This window comes from Mandrillus leucophaeus, unplaced genomic scaffold, assembly GCF_000951045.1.
Source record: "Mandrillus leucophaeus isolate KB7577 unplaced genomic scaffold, Mleu.le_1.0 Scaffold402, whole genome shotgun sequence".
NCBI classification, from domain to species: domain Eukaryota; kingdom Metazoa; phylum Chordata; class Mammalia; order Primates; family Cercopithecidae; genus Mandrillus; species Mandrillus leucophaeus.
Genome location: NW_012104277.1, coordinates 1,112,520 through 1,131,697, shown reverse-complemented (window position 1 = coordinate 1,131,697; position 19,178 = coordinate 1,112,520). Strand labels below are relative to the sequence as shown.

At 43.4% G+C, this 19,178-nt stretch overlaps 1 non-coding gene across 1 annotated transcript; it reads right to left on the bottom strand.

The window, feature by feature from the left end:
* Window positions 1-18,773: 18,773 nt before the first annotated feature.
* On the bottom strand, window positions 18,774-18,845 carry TRNAH-GUG. The gene has a single exon. It is a non-coding gene; the product is annotated as a tRNA-His (tRNA).
* Window positions 18,846-19,178: the final 333 nt, after the last annotated feature.

Below are 19,178 nucleotides of genomic sequence, written 5' to 3'. Positions count from 1 at the left end.
CTAAAATATATAAAACCAACCTGTACCGACCACCTTGGGCACATGTTCTTAGGACCTCCTGAGGGCTGTGTAATGGGCCATGGTCATTCATATTGACTCTTTTCATCGACACCTGCATGGGCCCTAAGCTACAGAATGTGTGATGCTAACACTAAACACTATACCATCTATACCATGTTCCCAGGGGCTCCCTCTCTGCTCCTACCAGTGATTTTTTTATTTTTTTGGAAATGGAGTCTTGCTCTGTCGCCCAGGCTGGAGTGCAGTGGCGCAATCTAGGCTCACTGCAACCTCCACCTTCCAGTTTCAAACGATTCTCCTGCCTCAGCCTCCTGAGTAGCTGGGATTACAGGCACACACCACCACACCCGGCTAATTTTTGTATTTTTGGTAGAGACAGGGTTTCAACATGTTGCTCAGGATGGTCTCAAACTCTTGACCTCATGATCTGCCCGCCTCAGCCTCCCAAAGTGCTGGGATTACAGGCGTGAGCCACCGTGCCCGGCCCCTAGCAGTGATTTATAAGCCTCACTTATAAACCTCCAACCCAGGTCCCAGAACAGTAGATTACTGGCTCCGCCAGTTGGAACGTATGACGCACCCTTCTGGGCCACAGAGCAAGAGGTCTAGATTAAGCCTTCCCTGCTGCTATGGACTGATATGTGTCCCTTTCCCCCCAAAAATTGATATGTTGAAGTCCTACCCCCATGTGACTTTATTTGGACTAAGAAAGTAATTAATGTTACATGAGGTCATAGGTAGAACCCTAATCAGATAGGATTAGTCTCCTTATAAGAAGAAACACCAGAGAGCTTGCTCACTCTAGCGCCCTCTGCCCTTTGAGGACACTGGGAGAAGGTGACAGAGTCTGCAAGCCAAGACGAGAGCCCTCACCAGAAAGTGAATTGGCTGGCCCCTTTCTCTTGGACTTCCAGCCTCCGAAACTGTGAGAAGACACATGTCTGTTATTTAACTCACCCAGTCTGTAGCAGCTTGCTACGGCAGCCCAAGTGGACTAAGTCGTCTGCCTACTCTCTAATGCCTCAACATTTATATTTGGAGGGTTCAACTGAACGGACACACCGTCTAGGCCCACTCCTACTCACACCAGATTCCTTTCTGTCGTATATCTTTTATTCTACACAAATGGACACAACACTGCTTTCTCCCGTATGCCATTGCTCCTTTGCCATGATTTGGATATTATATCACAAATGAGACAGATTCTGTGAGACAAGAATACTTGGAAGATCCAGATACACCTTGGGGCCTTGGAAGTAGCAGAGAATCTTCTTTTGTGACCTGTCTTAGCCTCAGGCTCTCATCATAAAGGAGGTTAGCTTGAGGGAACTCCATTAAAATGATCATGTTATTTTGGGGTGGAAGGATATTTTTTAACAGCCTTCTACAAATTAGCAGGTTAGCTGGCTCCCTCTGAGGAGATTTAGATAAAGAGATTATATTTAATGAGGGGAAAGAAGATTCACAAACCCTGGGTAGGAAAGTTTAGGGACCAGAGTTGACCTCTACCCATAGACTGTGAAGCTGAGATCAACAAACCAGAATGACTGACTTGACAGTTTTTTCTTTTCGTATCTTCCAGAAGATAGAAAACAACAATAAAGTACTTGATGCTGGTACAGCACAAGTCTTGGCAAAGGTTAATAAATGATTGTAAAGCAGTTAAGATAAAACCTTAAATTATTAACTGGTTATCTTGGAATTTAAGGAGCAAGGCCCCAGGGATATGACACCTAATTAGTTCTGTATGTGTGAGCTGCAGCCAGGGCGGGGAGAGTTGTAGAAAGAAGTGGTCACAGGAGGATGCCCTATTAGAAATGGTTGGGCAGAAGAGGATGGGGGTAGGGGGGAGTGAGCAGACAAAAGAGGCTGGAGAACTCTGTTGATTGACAGCTGTGCTTATATCAGTGTCGTGCCTTGGGGTAGCCACGATGCTGGACATTAATCACAAAGATTACTGCCCTTTCCAAACTGGTATATAACCAGCTGCTTAGGAGAGGGCGCTAGAGAGACACCACTGGAAACAAAAGGGTCTTTCTTGGAAATTGTTATGAAGTGCTATCAGATTTGTGTTTGGGGTATTGTTCAATCTTAACCTACTGCCTCATTAAAATGTTGAGCGTTTGGAAATGTTTTAGGGTCACCATCTGTTCTGTAGAATTACAAGATGGCTCTGTTGTCTAGTGGCTCCACCTTTATCACCTTGGTGATTTCCAGGAAGGCAGGCCCCCAAATCACTCAGCGTAGTCTCAATGGCTTTTTCTTTAGAGCCCACTGAAATTTGCTGGGGTTTCCTTTGCCAAAAATAGCTATTCATATATATCTGAATAATTTATGATTGTGGTTTATATTTAAATAAAGCACTTCAATACATTTTTTTTCTTTTCTAAGAGTCATGAAATCTGCCCTGTGGCTTTCTGAGCCACAGGGCAGCAAGCTAAAGGTAATAGAAGATGACACTGGCAATATGTGCAAGGACAGAGATTGCAGAAGCCTCTGTTAAGGAATCAGAAATCCCTACTTCTTTTTGGGCATGTGGGTGTGAACTGTTGAAGCAGAGATGAGATGCTTGATAGTTAGAGCCAATTTCACCTTCTTGAGCATGGAGCCAAGGCTGGGGCCAGGTTTACAAACACAACACTAAAGTAGGACCTCTTGCCTACGTTGTGGTGCTATGCTGTGAAGAATTTTTTGGTGGTCAATTGTTGGTTGTCTCCTGTAACCACACTGTTTAGGGTAACATTACTTATATAACCTTGATTACATGAAGTAAAGATTAAGAGAACTATAACATGTTTAGGGATTCATCCAATCCAACCCCTTTATTTTACAGATGGGGAAACTGAGGCCCAGAGAAGGATGTGATTTGATGTGCCTGTAGTGGGTTGAATAATGACCCCGTAAAAGAAATGTCCAAGTTCTAATCCCTGGAACCTTAAACATTATCTTATTTGGAAAAAGGGTCTTAGCAGATATGATTAAGCTAAGGGTCTCATGATAGGATTATCCTGGACTTAGGGCAAACTCTACATCCAATGGCAGGTGTCCTTGTAAGAGAAAGGCAGAGGAATATTGAACACAGAGACACAGAAGAGAAAAAAGTGATGTGAAGATGGAAGTAGAGATGGAATTAGGTAAGCCACAAGGCAAGGAATGCCTGGAGCCACCAGAAGCTGAAAGAGGCAAAAAGGAGGGAACCTTTGGAGGGTGTGAGATTCTCCCAGCACCTTGATATCAGACTTCTAGCTTCCAGAATGATGAGAGAACAAATTTCTTTTGTTTTAAGCTACATGTTTATGGTAATTTGTTACAGCCACCCCAGGAAACTAACACAATGCACAAAAGGTAGAACCAGGCTAGAGCCCAAATCTCTGGACTCCCTCAGTCTTGTGTTTCCCGGCCTCCATTTCACATGCTCTGAGTCCTGATCTTGTCGAAGATGTAAAAGGCATTCACACTCCTTGCTGTTAAGAACACAACTTCTGAAATGAAGGCAATGAAGAACATTGCAGATGCTGCTGTTTCCATGAGTTGATGCTTAGCCCATCCAACAACTACGCTTTCTGAGCTTGGAAGTAATAGATTTGACTGTGGTTTTAAGCTTTAGGGAATCAAGCTGAGATCTGGAAGAGAGAAACTGATAAAAGAGAGCCAGAAAAGTTAGGCAGCTGACTGCAACAAAATACACAGAAAGCAGATAACAAAACCTACCTCACAAAGTGTTTATGCAATAAACAAGTATTTATTGAGCAGACACTGTGTGCCAGACATTCATCTAGGCTCCTTGATCTCAGTGGGAATAATGGGATCTCACAGTGGCACAGGCTCATGGCAGTGTATAAATGCCAGACAGTGTGGTTACGGTTATGGAAATGGGACACAAGGCCTGTGTGGTAGTTAGTGGTTTGAGCTGCAGGCATCCTTATCATTGGCTAATTGCTTATGGTCTCCCCAGAATTGAAACAATGAGCATCTACAAAGTCTTAATTGAATAAACAGTCTAGTGAGCAAAAATCTTACTTGAGGCACCACAACAGAGAGTACACTGTGTAACTTTTGTTTCTTTCTCCAGATCCCTTCTCCCTTCTTCTCCATCTTGCTCTGACCTGTGTGGACTGTGTCACTAGGCTGTCTTGCCCTCTGGCTTCTGATTGGGTTTAACCAATGGGAAGCACTGGCAGGAAGTTAAATGCCTTTCAGTCTATTTCCCCAGCTACCCCAGGGCTTGCTCAACGGACTCATGAATAACGTGGCCATGGTAGCAGAGTTAGAAGTTATGCATGGGCTCTGCCATAGGGATTTCTCACCAAGGCTAATCTGGCTACTCCCACTGATGATTGCTGAATCTACCAATAGCAAAGCTCAACGATGAGTCCCCAGTATGGCAGCATTTCTCAGCAGCACCAGACAGTCACCTGATGGCAGGTTGATTACATTGCCCCTAATGGAGGAAGGAGGCAGCAATTCTTCAGTGGACTTAACACTCATCCTAGGTATGATGCCTCTTAACACTTCAATGTCCCACATCAAAAAGTAAAGGAAGACTATAGCAACACAGTTCAATCAGAACCATTAATAGTTCACAAAGTTAACAGTGAAGGTGTAAGTCATGCTATAAGGTAAAGAGCTATGAGTAGTTGAAGGGCTGACTGAGGGAATAGGGAATGTGAAATGGATAGGGGAAGAAGGAAATTATCAACACCAACTACTGCCTCATCACCAATTAAGAAATGAGATTTTGGCCAGTCACAGTGGCTCATACCTGTAATTGCAGCACTTTAGGAGGCCAAGGTGGGCGGATCACGAGGTCAGGAGTTCGAGACCACCCTGGCCAACATGGCAAACCCCGTCTCTACTAAAAATACAAAAATCAGCCAGGTGTAGTGGCGGGCACCTGTAATCCCAGCTACTTGGGAGGCTGAGGCAGGAGAATTGCTTGAACCCGGGAGGCAGAGGTTGCAGTGAGCTGAGCTGAGATTGTGCCATTGCATTCCAGTCTGGGTGACAAGAGTAGGAGTCCATCTCAAAAAAATAAAAAATAAAAAATGAGAGATTTTAATAGCTGAACATATTTTTCCCTGGTTTGTTTTATAGATGTACAACTAATGTACAGACTTTCTTCTCCTCTGTCCTCTACTCTTTCATTCAGGGTGAGTTGATGGTAGCTAACCTCATAACTTAGTTTTTAGGTTACAGGATACCAAAGGAAGATAGTGACTGAAAAGGAAAAAGAAGGACCATCATAAAGAGAAGACAAATGACTGATAAGACTTTGGGTATCGCCTTCCAAGGAAGATAGTGAGGGCATCTTCATTTGCAAGAGAGATAGTCACAGAACTGAGGTGAAAGCATTATGTTGTCATTCTCATTGTTTGAAAATTAATGTGGGTAAAAGGCTACGTATGGATGCTGAGCACCTGAAGCAGTGAACTGCACCAGACTATCCACTAGCAACGCAGGATCTCTCTTCTGTGATCCCCCAAGAGTTCGGAAGTCTGGAGCATTTCTTAGAATCTTTTGCTACCATTTTCCACGCTAGATGCCATAAATGAGAGGTACTTCTGTGGGATTTGGAGAATGGAAGAGAGGCAGAGTATTATTATTTTCCCCCCGGTAGCAGTGGACAGATATATACACTTCAGCAGATATGGACGAAACTAGGGGCACAGCTATAAATAAGAGAGAGATTTAAAAGTTAATAAGATAATTCTATCAACAGCATTTAAAAACTTGAAGAAAAAGACCAATTTCTAGGAAAATATCTTACTACATCTGGCTCAAGAAGAAATTGGAAGTCCCCCAAATCCTGTTACTGTTAATCAAATTGAAGAAGTCATGAAAAAAATCTGTCAACAGACTTACGTTTTCACCTGTGAAAAATTGACTGTTATAATAATTCTCTTTATGGAGAATTAGAAAACTGGATAAAATATATGAAACAATGGCTTTCAGACATTGGACAACAGGCAACATATAACTATGATCTCTGAGAGAAAGAGAACAAATAAGGTGAGCCCTGGGATTGCCCAGTTTACAAAGACAGAGAACACCAGAAATCTGCAGAGGAATCTTTTTGAGTCTTTGGCTGAGAAGTAACCTATGTATGCATCCAGTGAAACACGATGAAGCCAGATAAAGGACAACTAGAATGTAGTAAACTAAACAATTTCTGGAGCTCGCACAGGGCTGTGAGTAGTTTGTGTTACTACTGGCCAGAAGGATCATGCTTTGTTAGTAAGCCCTGAAAGTTTGAAACTAACCTCAAGTAAATTTTTTTTTTTTTTGAGCCGGAGTCTCACTCTGTCGTCCAAGTTGGAGTGCAGTGGCATGATCTTGGCTCACTGCAACCTCTGCCTCTGGGTTCAAGCGAGTCTCCTGCCTCAACCTCCCCGGTAGCTGGGATTACAGGTGTGCACAACCATGCCAGGCTAATTTTTGTATTTTCAGTAGAGACAGGGTTTCACCATGTTGGCCAGGCTGGTCTCGAACTCCTGACCTAGTGATCCACCTGCCTCAGCCTCCCAAAGTGCTCGGATTACAGGTGTGAGCCACCACGCCCGGCAACCCCAAGCAATTTTAACCACATACCACAATAATGTCAACATTCTAAAGAAATACCACAGTATCAACACCTAATGATGTAAAATTCATGGAGTCTGGCAAACAAGAAAATAATTACCAGATATGTAAAGAGGTAGAAAAATATAACCAATAACCAAAAGGAAAATCAGATCTAAAAATAAATAGATCTAAAAACTATAGGAAGATGGAATTAGCAGACAAGAACCTTAAGACCGCTAACATAAATATTATAAATATTCTTAAGAATGTAAAAGGCGGCTAGAGATTACATGCCTGTAATCTCAGCACTTTAGGAGGTCAAGGTGGGAGGATTGCTTGAGCCCAGGAGTTTGAGACCAGTCTGGGCAACATAATGAGATTCCATTTCTACCAAAAAATTTTAAATTAGCTGGGTACAGTGACATGTGCCTGCAGTCCCAGCTACTTGGGAGACTGAGTGGGGAGGATCACTTGAGCCCAGGAGGTTGAGGCTGTAGTGAGCCCTGAACACACCACTACACCCCAGCCTGGGTGACAGAGTGAGCCCTTGTGTCAAAAAGAAAAAATATATATATATATAAAAAATAGATATTTTTATGTACATAAAATTTTTATGTATATAAATATATATTTTATATATAGAGAAGAAAACATAAACATAATAAGGAGAGAAACACAATACAAAAGGATATAAATGGAACTTCTAGAGATTAAAAATATAATATCTGATACAAAAAAATAGACTGGGTGGGATTAACTGTGAACTTGAAGATACAGCAATATAAACTATCCAAAATGTAGCACAGAGAGGAAAAGGAAAATGAATCAAACCTCAACAACTGGCCGGGCACAGTGGCTCATGCCTATAATCCCAGCAGTTTGGGAGGCCAAGGTGGGCAGATCGCTTGAACCCAGGAATTTGAGACCAGCCTGGACAATATAGGAGAACTTGTCTCTTATTTTTTTAAAAGAAAAAAAAATTTAAACATAAAAAATAAAACAATAAAAATAAAAACAAATCTTAACAACCTGCAGGACAATAGCAAGCAGTCCAACATACATGTCCATAAAATGGACAGGAAAAATACTTTAACAGGCCCAGCGTGGTGGCTCATACCTGTAATCCCAGCACTATGGGAGGCAGAGGCAGGTGGATCACCTGAGGTCAGGAATTCAAGACCAGCCTGACCAACACGGAGAAACCCCTTCTCTGCTAAAAATACAAAACTAGCTAGGTGTGGTGGCACATGCCTGTAATTCCAGCTACTCGGGAGGCTGAAGCAGGAGAATCGCTTGAACCTGGGAGGCGGAGGTTGCAGTCAGCCGAGATCATGCCATTGCATTCCGGCCTGAGCAACAAGAGTGAAACTCTGTCACCAAAAAAAAAAAAAAAAAAAAAAAAAAAAAAAAGTCATAGGCTTAAATAAAAGTTATCAAACTCAGATGTTTGTTGCCAAGAAGCCTCCACTCTCTGCACAGGGCTGCTCGGGTGTCCTCACATCATGGCAGCTGGCTTTAGTGACCCAACAGAGACAGCAAGAAGAAAGGTGCAATGCCTTGTATGACCTCACTTGGAAAGTGACACACTGTCACATCTGCCATATTCTATTTGTTAGAAAGGTCACTAAATCCAAATTTCTCTCTAATGGGGAGAAATTAAGCTCTATATCTTGAAGAAGATACTTGGAAGAGTATCAAGGAATTTGTGGATATATTTTTAAACCACTATCTGGCCACAAATTATTTGTAATTTTCTACACAATATATATTCACTCCTTTCCTAAGGGTCCCAAAAGTCTCTTCTTATTTCAGTATCAGTTCAAAATCCAGTCACAGCATATAAACCAGGTCCAGAGGCAGACAATGCTTTTCAGGTGTATTTCCTTAAAGACAGCTTCTCTCAATCTGAACACCTGTGAACTGGAGCTAAATTATCTTCCCCAACATACACAGACACCCACACATACCACACAATGGTGGGATGGGCATACGATAAACACTATAAACACTCCTGTGCAAAAACGGGAAAAATAGGACTGGTCCATAGTGGTTCTGAGACCCAGCTAGGCAAAGTTCAGAGGTTCTTTTATTAGGATTCATTCCTACTCATCCCCATGACTCTTGGTCCCTACCTTGGAGCTCTTGGTTCTGCTAAGTCATCCTTCCTTTTCCATGAGAGAGAACTCATGTTTTTCAGCTGTGGAGTTTTCTGTCTGATTACAGCAGGTGGAATTTTGGGCGTTCAAAAGTCTCTTCATTCATGTAGTCTTTGTCCCTTTCATTCCAAGCTGTTTCTGCCAATATGGTTCTAAAATGTTGTGGGTCTTCTGTGAATCTTTCTGTGGTTCATTCCATAAGTCTAAGATAGCAGCCACAAACCTCTCTGCAATAAGGCCTTCTCAATATTGGGCTTCGGCTGAGGTGCAGTGCTCTTAAGCTTTTGAAAAGCACCACTGTTTAATGGAGAGTATCTAGAAAGCATACCCTTAAAATCTTTAGAGGGCCTTTTGTCTTACTGAATGGTACTCTGAGGCTCTACCTTGGATCATTGTGACACAGCATTTTACTTTGTCTTTAGACCATGTTTTCCCAGTAGTGCCCTAGATTTGATCTTTGCTCAGAATTCACTTCTTGGCCAGGCACGGTGGCTCATGCCTATAACCCCAGAGCTTCAGGAGGCCAAGGCAGGAGGATTGCTTCAGTCCAGGAGTTTGAAGCTACAGTGAGTTATGATCATTCCACTGCACTCCAGCCTGGACCTCAGAGCGACGCCCTGTCTCTAAAAAAACAGAAACAAAAACAAAACCCCAAAAACCGACTCTGTCTCTTACATTTAGCCAGTTAGAGAGGCTGAAAATTTTCAAACCCCTCATATTCTGGTTCCTTCGTGTCCTTCATGTTGAATAGTTCTTGACTTATCTCTCTCCTCTTGCATTTTACTATGAACAACAAGAAGAAACCAGGAGACGCTTTCAACAGGTTGCCTGGAAATCTTTTCGCTAGATCATGCGGTTCATTTGGTACATTTTTACTTTCTACATTACCCCAGGTGGCAGTGTTGCTACACTTTTTGCTGCTCTATCATAATGACCCTTTTCCTCCAATTGACAGCAAGATTTTCCTCACTTTCCTCCTTTGTGCTCTCACTTACAATCTCCTCAAGGGCCCTGAGGCTTCTTCAAGGTGTTCAGACTTTTCACTAACACTTTCCTCCAAGGCTCCCCAATTCCAAAGCCACTTTCACATTTTAGGTTTTTGTTACGGCAGTGCCCCCACTTCTAGGTAACAAAATCTGTATTAGTTACTTATCACAGTGTAACAAATTACCTGAAAACTTAGCAGCTTTAAAAGACAGACGTTGATTATCTCACTCTTTTCTTTTTGTAGACAAAGTTTTGCTTTGTCACCCAGGCTGGAGTGCACTGGTGTGATCCCGGCTCGCTCACCGCAACCTCTGCCTCCTGGGTTCAAATGATTCTCCTGCCTCAGCCTCCTGAGTAGCTGGGATTACAGGCATGCACCATGATGCCTTGCTAATTTCTTTTTTGTATTTTTAGTACAAACGGGGTTTCACCATGTTGGTCAGGCTTGTCTCGAACTCCTGATCTCAAGTAATCTACCCACCTGGGCCTCCCAAAGTGCTGGGATTACAGCTGTGAGCCACCACGCATGGCCTCTACTTCTTTAAAAAAATTTTTTTTTAGAGATGGGGTCTAGCTATGTTGTCCAGGTTGGAGTGCAGTGGCTATTCGCAGGCATGATCATAGTGCACTGTAGCTTCAAACTCCTGGGCTCAGGTGATCCTCCCACTTCAACCTCCCAAGTGGCTGGACTATAGGCTTGTGCCATCAAGCCTGGTTAAGCTCTACTTCTTGAAGGGAGGAGTATCAGAGAATTTGTGAACATATGAACTTGTGAATCACTGTGAGTTTTCTTGGAGCATTTGACCAAAGAGAGTTAAAGGAAAAAGAAGTTATTTGCAGCTTTGATTATATGATTAAAAATAATTTATCTAGACTCAGGACAAGGCCAGTCAACCAGAGTAGTCATGACACAGAAACAGTTCGACTTTTTGAAATTTATTTATTTTTATTTTTATTTTTGAGACGGAGTCTCTCTCTGTTGCCCAGGCTGGAGTGCAATGGTGCAATCTCGGCTCACTGCAACCTCTACCCCCTGGGTTCAAGCGAGTCTCCTGCCTCAGTTTCCTGAGTAGCTGGGATTACAGGTGCACGCCACCACGCCTGGCTAATTTTTGTATTTGTAGTAGAGACAGGGTTTCACCATGTTGGCCAGGCTGGTCTTGAATTCCTGACCTCAAGTGATCCGCCTACCTCGGCCTCCTAAAGTGCTGGGATTACAGGCGTGAGACACTGTGGCCAGCCTGACTGAAATTTAGAAGAAAGTTTGGAAAATAAAACAAATTCAAGTCAGATTGTTGCAATTTTTGTATGTCTCTCTCCCTTTTAACTTAAAATTACATTTGAAATTTGCACATTGTACCATCATGTCAAATGCTCAAAACTAACAATGGTATCAGTATAACATGGATACGTCTCTTTTCATGCTGTTTTGGCTACACTGACTCTAGACTCTAGAAAACATTATATACTTGATACTAGATCTTCCTCTTTTGATCTGAGAGACAAAAATAGATACCCCTTTATCAAGTAAGATAGACCCAAAGGTTAAGGGAAGTAACTTATCTATGGGTCCAAGGTTCAAGCTGGCATAGCAAATTGCTAAATTCCTATGGCTAAGGTCCCTAACAATAGGAGCTATGAACTCTGATTTAAAACCCAGACAACAGTCTGATTAGACAGAAGACCAACCTTACAAATACTCTTTTCTCAGAAGCTATTGCAGACCTTAAGCCAGTTTCAGACAGTTTACAGAGGCTGTGCACAAATTGCCTTTGTGTCCTATAGTTCACCTTTTGATGTGCAGCCAATTCCACCTCATTTTAATGCCAAAACCTTACCCCAAAGTAAAGGTGGCATGTATGTTATATACATGTTTACTCATTGCACATACACTCAGTTCCCCTCATAAATATGTATAGCTTTTCCCCAAATCTGCTGAATATGTATGACACAAACTCTGTGAAGCATAAAACCCAACCTGTCCTTCCCCTCCTTGAATAAAGAGCAGGCCGGGTGAGGTGGCTCACACCTGTAATCCCAGCCCTTTGGGAGGCTGAGGTGGGTGGATCGCTGGAGCACAGAAGTTCAAGACCAGACTGGGTAACATGGTGAAACCCTGTCTCTACAAAAAATACAAAAATTAGCTAAGTGTGGTGGTATGTGCCTGTGGTCCCAGCTACTTGGGAGGCTGTGATGGGAGGATGGCTTGAGCCCAGAAATTCAAGGCTGCAGTTAGCTGTGATCACACCACTGCACTCCAGCCTGGGCGACAGAATAAAATACTGTCTCAAAAAAAAAAAAAAAGAAGAAGAAGAAGAAAGAGCTCCATTGGCCCAGGTTGGAGACTTTCTCTTCCCAGCTGCAAACTGATATCACCAATATAGCTCTCCTTTCTATTATCTAGCCATCCTGGTGATCTTCTGGATGACACACTCAAGCCTCATATCCATTTTTTTTTTTCATCCAACATGTTCATCCCCTGTACCTCCACGCTAAAGATAAAACATCTATGGGTGTGATTTGAGGGAAGAGTCCCTCGTCCATCCCCAGATGAGTATTAAGTCCCTATACTCCAACATCAACTACTAGTCCAAGGAGCAGAAACTCTCTTCTGTCTCTCCTGAATAAAGACTTTTATCAGGATATAATTATCCATTTACACCTAACATTTCTAAAACACAGATATGACTATGTCTCTCTTCTGCTTAAAAATGGGGACTTAAATGCCCCTCTCACCGCAATGCCTGACACAAAGCCTATGGACAGCCTTCAGGAAATTTGTGAATTCCTGATATTTTATCATAGGTGTATTAGTTTGGAGAACAAGGCTATGGCTGTCAATGGATCCCCAAAGCAATGTTATCAGCCTGCAGGAAAGAGGCTTGACTCAATAAGGATAAGAGATTCATCACAATTTGGCTCCACCCTCTCTCACCCTCCACTCTCTCCTTCATATCTTTGTTGTTTCTTTGTTGGTTTGTTTAAGGGGGGATTACAGGCATGTGCCATTGCTCCCAGCTAATTTTTGTATTTTCAGTAGAGATGGGGTTTCGCCATATTGGCCAGGCTAGTCTTGAACTCCTGGCCTCATGTGATCTGCCCTCCCTGACCTCCCTCCCTTCCATATCTAATGTTGTAGCTACAACTTGTCTTTTCCTATGCTATTTGTACATTCATACTTCCTTGCTTTTACTTCTGCCTTTCTCTTTGCCTAGAATACCCTTCCCCTCTCCGCTTTTTTTTTTTTTTTTTTTTTTTTTTTTTTTTTTTTTTTTTTTTTTTTTTTGAGACAGAGTCTCATTCTCTCACCCAGGCTGGAGCGCAGTGGAGCTATTTCAGCTCACTACAACCTCCGCCTCCCGTCCTCAAGTGATTCTCCTGCCTCAGCCTCCCGAGTAGCTGTAGAATATCCTTTCTCTTTCCCTTTCCAGGAAAAGTACTATGCATGCCTTGGAACTCAGATCACATGTTGTATCCTGGTAGAATCAATGATCTAAGCTCCAATACACTTTGTATATACGTCTGGCATAGTTCTAGTTAGTTCTTCACTCATCTGATTAACCCCGAACTAAAATGATCTCAGAGTAAGAATGGATCTTATTTAATTCATATCTCGAAGGCCTAGCACAGATTGTACTAGGCACTACTGGTTGTTGGGCGGGAGGATAGGTGTCAGCATGGACCATTGCCCAACAGAACAGGAACACATCTCCCTCTGAGCATGCCTCCTCAGACCCTCTACTCACCCAGGACCATTTCTGCTCAGCCTGATTCTTCTGCTCTCTGGGCTCTGTAGTGAGCTTTGTATTTGCAGATTTTACTGGCCAGTAACTCAAAACTAATTTTGGAGACCAACATTGCCAATTTAAAATGTTTCCAAGAAAAGATGTTTTTTAAAACCTATCACTGGCTGGGCGCAGCGCTCACGCCTGTAATCCCAACACTTTGGGAGACTGAGGCAGGTGGATCACCTGAGGTCAGGAGTTCGAGACTTGCCTGGCCAACAAGGCGAAACCCCATCCCTACTCAAAATACAAAAATGAGCTGGGTGTGGTGGCACATGCCTGTAATCCCAGCTACTCAGGAGGCTGAGGCAGGAGAATTGTTTGAACCTGGGAGGCAGAGGTTGCAGCGAGCCAAGAGCAAGACTCCGTCTAAAAAACAAACAAATAAACAATCACCTACTTTCTCCATAGTTTTATAAAAGTCACTTTAATACCTCAAAAATAAGAAGGGCATTGTCTCAACCTAGAGGACAGTCCTTTGAATTAAATGTATTTAGCATTTCAAAAGCTTACCACATTGACCTCATTTTTTCATTCAATGGTGAAAAGTTTGTCCTAGTTTATCAGTTCTAAAATGTTTGGAAGCCATTGATTTAGACTTTTGCTTCTGCAAGGCAGCTCCTGCATTCTTCCTGACTCGGGAATTAGTTTCAGGTCTCTTGACAGCAATGAAGTCCTGCATGATGTCTCCCCACAGTTTCTTTTTGTGGATATGGAGAGAAGTACCTAAAAACAAGAGACCAACTGATGCATATTGAACAGTCTGTGCTAGTCACTTGACTTTGGATGAGGGGCAAATCTCAGTTGACAAACTCAGCTCAAAAATAAACTACTCTGGACAAGAAGTATCTTATACAGCTTTGCAGCTCCCCATGACTTAAGAACTAAAAGATGCTAGTTTATGGGAAGAATGAATGAATGAATGAATGAATGAATGATGAATGAGTGGGTGGATGGAGGGATGGATAGATGGATACGTAGATGGATGAAATTTGAGTCCTGAATATCCAGAGAATCCCTGTGGAATAGGCTCAGTTAAGTTAGAAGTGGTATGTTGCAAATTAAATGAGTCTTTTCCAGCCTCAGCTTTTCACAACTACTTCCTGGGGCACAGCGCCTTCTAGTGGAAATCCAGATGTGCTGCCTCCTCCCTAGACGGCCCTAAACATGGGCCCTTTGATGACCCCCTCCCAGATCACCATCTCCTTACTGTGAAAACCTCAATGACACCCCCATTGATGAGGCTCAGTAGATTTAGGCAGGTCCCTTCTAGTAACCCAAGTACTCACAAGATGAACAATGAAGGATTCCATTAGAGCTTTAGGCTGGAGCAGCACTTCTCAAACTTTCCTATGCAGATGAATCACTTGGAGAGGACTTTGTTAAAAATGAAGACTTTCACTGGGTAATTCTGAGTTGTGGATCAAGATTCTGAATTTTGAACAAGATTCCAGGACCAGAGCCTGCTGGTCCAGTGGCATATGGCTGCTACTGCAGCTGCTCAACACTGTGCCCCTGTGGGGGCTGGCAGCTCCCAGATATACAAGGTATAACCAGGAAGTATAACCAGGAAGCCATGGGGTTGATGGTTTAAGCAGACAATCTGAAGCTTGTAAATTACTGTTGTCCCTTGTAGGTTTGCCCTTTGAAGTCTACACACTCCTACCAAAAAAAAAAAATTGTTTTTCTTTTGCTGGAATGTTACTTATAAAACATTTCTGGCATTGTCATTGACATTTTTGCATCTTAAAAGACTCAGTGGTGACATTTTTCTCTTTGAAGGTGGCTTTAAAAGCAGTCAAAAGTTATTTCAAAATAGAATGTGATTATAAATATTGAGGTGGATGTACTCATATGGCTTATAAATTAGCCCTGAAAATAATCTCCAAATAAGAATTCCAAAAATATTTTGGGCAGCTGTTTGGAGAAAGTGGAATGCCTGATTTGAAACACAATACTCATTTGGATGTTTATGTTCCAGGGTGCTCATTTTTAAGGAGTTGATTTCATTATGTTATATTCCTATCTACTGTATTATTTAAGTAAAACTTCAGTAGGGCTTAGTAAGTGCCAGGCACTATTGCTTTACAAATAGTCATTCATTTAATCTTCATAACAATCCTTTTACAAATGAGAAATCATTTTACAATCATTTTACAAATGAGGAAACTGAGGCATGGAGACATGTTGATCCCCCAGGGTCACCCAGTTAGTAAGTGGATGAGTTGGGATTCAAATCTTAAGCAGCCTACTTTCGGGGGCTAGAGGCTTCATTTCTAAGCTATGCTAGCTCCCCCAACAGAGACGAGGTCTCACTATACTGTCTAGTCTGGTCTTGAACTCCTGGGCTCAAGCAATCCTCCCACCTCACCCTTCCAAAGTGCTGGGATGACAGGCGTCAGCCACCATGCCCAATTTATGCTACCCCTTAATTAGAGTTAGGACTAGTCTAGTACTGTCAACTACTGTACCTCAGGGTCTCTCAGATGGAAGGGAAAAAAAGTCAAAGTGACTTAGAGGTTGGAAACCTGCAGAAATTCACAAATCCAACCAAGATGGGAACAACTGGAGCTGGAATGTGTGAACAGGGTGCTCTTATACTGCCTACCTCTTTCCTGGCACTGAGACCTAGAGAAGAGTTCCAACCTCAAGCTGGAAGTGACAAGAGGAAAGATTACATTCCCAGAATCAGAAATCATAAAACAATTTTAAAAGCAAGAGACCAACAGGAAGGGGGTGCTGACTGATTGCTCAGAGAGAGTGTCCCAGGGCAGCAGGGTCTTGATGAGGTCATTCCAGGCCAGGGCCTCCAGCTCTTGGCTTTGCCAGCCCAGACACTCCATTTTGTCGGTGTACCTAGAGATAAGTAGGCATAAGGGAAATTAATTATGCTAACCAGACTCTTAAGAGTCTAAACCAAAACACCCACAGTTAGGAGAACAGTGCCAATAAGCTTGTTCAAAGCAATGCTTTTTCCTGTAGGGAAGTCATTATCAAAGTTTTTTTGTAAGGAAAATTGACTGACCTCAAAAGACGATGTCATGAAATGTTGAGAGCCGGATGCGCCCATCTCCTGGACTACTGTGTAGCTGCCAAAAAGGCCATTAGTCCGAAGTGCAGGAGAGCACCCTCCCCTCGTGTCACTCTTCCTGCAACTAGGTCACAATACAACATTTTCAGTTCGGCTTTCTTCAGCATTCCTGACCTCAGACATGGATGGCTAGCAGGTTATCTCAGATGGTGAATGTTTGTGATTTTTGTTTTATTAGTTGACTCCTTTTTTTTTTTTTTTTGAGACAGGTTCTTATTCTGTTGCCCAGGCTGGAGTTCAGTGGCATGATCATGGCTCACTGCAATCTCCACCTCCCAGGCTCAAGCAATCCGCCCACCTCAGCCTTCTGAGTAGCTGGGACTACAGGTACACACCGCCAAACCTGGCTAATTCTTGAATTTTTTGTAGAGACAGGGTCTCACCATGTTGTCCAGGCTGCTCTCAAACTCCAGAGCTCAAGCAATCCTCCCACCTCGGCCTCCCAAAGTGCTGGGATTACAGGCATGAACCACCATGCCTAGCCTCTCGGTTGACACTTTTTCCTTGTAGTACTCTTAGAGAGTGGCTACTCCTGACTTTCTCCTCAGTATGTGGGAGCAGCTCATTGCCTACCGAAGCACCTACAGCAGGGCAGTGGGGGCAGGTCTTCAGGGGAAAAGCCAGAGCCTTTCCTGGCATCCCACCTTGACACCTTATTCCAGTTCACAGATTGAAATCTGTCAAGGCAGTTATTTGGTGAGGGGCTGGAGGAATATAAGCCACCACCTTCCTGTTGGCCAGTTCTTTTTTTGTTGTTGACGATGTTGATTTTCTAGACATATAACTCTTGAATCAGTCATCCAAAGCTTGGCAAGTTCTCAGGCTCACCTTTCCCCATTCTGTTTTGCACAGAACACTCTCGTGGTCTGAGCCATCCTGTTGTGCGTCATTAAACCCACCAAATGTAGGGAACTGGGAGACTGGAGACCTGAGAAGATTACAGCCCCCCAGCAGTGCCTTGCCTTTGTTATTATTATTATTATTATTGAGACAGGGTCTTGTTCTGTTGCCCAGACTGGAATGCAGTGGTGTGATCTCAGCTCACTGCAACCTCTGCCTCTTGGGTTCAAGCAAGCCTCCCACCTCAGCCTCCCAGGTAGCTGGGACTACAGGCACGCGCCACCATGCCCTAATTTTTGTATTTTGGGTAGAGACAGGGTTTCGCCATGTTGCCCAGGCTGGTCTCGAACTCCTGAGCTCAAGAGATCCACCTGCCTCGGCTTCCCGAAGTGCCAGGATTACAGGCATGAGGCCAGTGCCTTGCTTTTGAGTGCTATTCAGTCATTCTTTACTGATTGATTGTGGGTAGAGGGGGCGCAACCCCACTGCAATATCTATCTCTCCCAGGAATGATCTCGGATTTGCCTTGCCACCCTCAGGATAGCTGAGAGGAGCTGGAGAGGCTCATTCCTCAGTCCCCTCTCCATCCCCTCCTTGACAGTGACATAGCTGCCACCAGCTGCCTGAAAGTCAAATCCAAAACTCAGTTCCATTTTGCCTAATGCCAAATGACAGACCTGAATTTGTTGAGTTTGGGTTTTTTAGGTCCACATAAAACAAGCAAAGAAAATGTGCTTAAACTTGAGGTAGATTAGGGGAAAACCCTCCAGGAGAAAACCCCCTTTCACCTAGGAGACTGTGGAGATGGAGGCCACAAACCTCTCATTAGCACCCCTCACAGTGGTTACAGGAACCAGCACCTCTAGTGCAGTCATATTTTTCACTTGTCATGGGATCTGAAGCAAGCATGGTTCAGGGTATGGTCTAATCTGCATTCTTCTAACCCTTAATTAATGCTTGCACATTGTTCCTGTCACCCGTTTGTCCCCAAAGTATTGAGGTTTTAGCTAGTGTGAGGTTTTTTTAGAGGACCCAACATATGATTTGATCATTCACAAGGGTAAAATAAAGAGTACCACACAGAAGCTACACAAAAAGAAAATAATCACATATTGGGGAAGGTGGGGGATGACTGATTCACTAGCAGATGAAAAATTAAAAACAGAAAGGAAAGCCCCAGAGTATCCATGGAACTTCTTGTGCACACTTAATTGTCCATTATAATTTCAGCTCTGGCCTTATGACAAGTAGCAGCTTTTAGAGTTAGCTTCCCAGAAGAACGTGGCTTTCCCAGTCTAAAAAGACGCCCTTGCCGTGCCATTGTTTCCACAATGCCGTGACTCGGATTCGAACCGAGGTTGCTGCGGCCACAACGCAGAGTACTAACCACTATACGATCACGGCGAGCTACCGGGACGCCACGATGAGCAGGTGACCCAGTGTTGCCCTTCTCGTCTAGATGGCGGCCATTCCAGGTTTCCTAAGCTTCCATTATCTACCAGGTTCCTCTGGCACCCACGTTCACCTGCAACAGCAGCCGGGAGCGCTGTGGACTCCCTAGCCCGAAGTCTCTTGGCTGTACACACGGACCGCAAAAGAAGGGACATGAAAGCGCTTTGCAACCAAAGGATTCCTATGAGTCCGGGCCTGCAATGGTGTGAAGCCCCTGGGGAACGCCGGAATGCTGACCCGAAGTCTCTCTGATGCTCACCATGCCCTGGCTATCATGCTAACTGA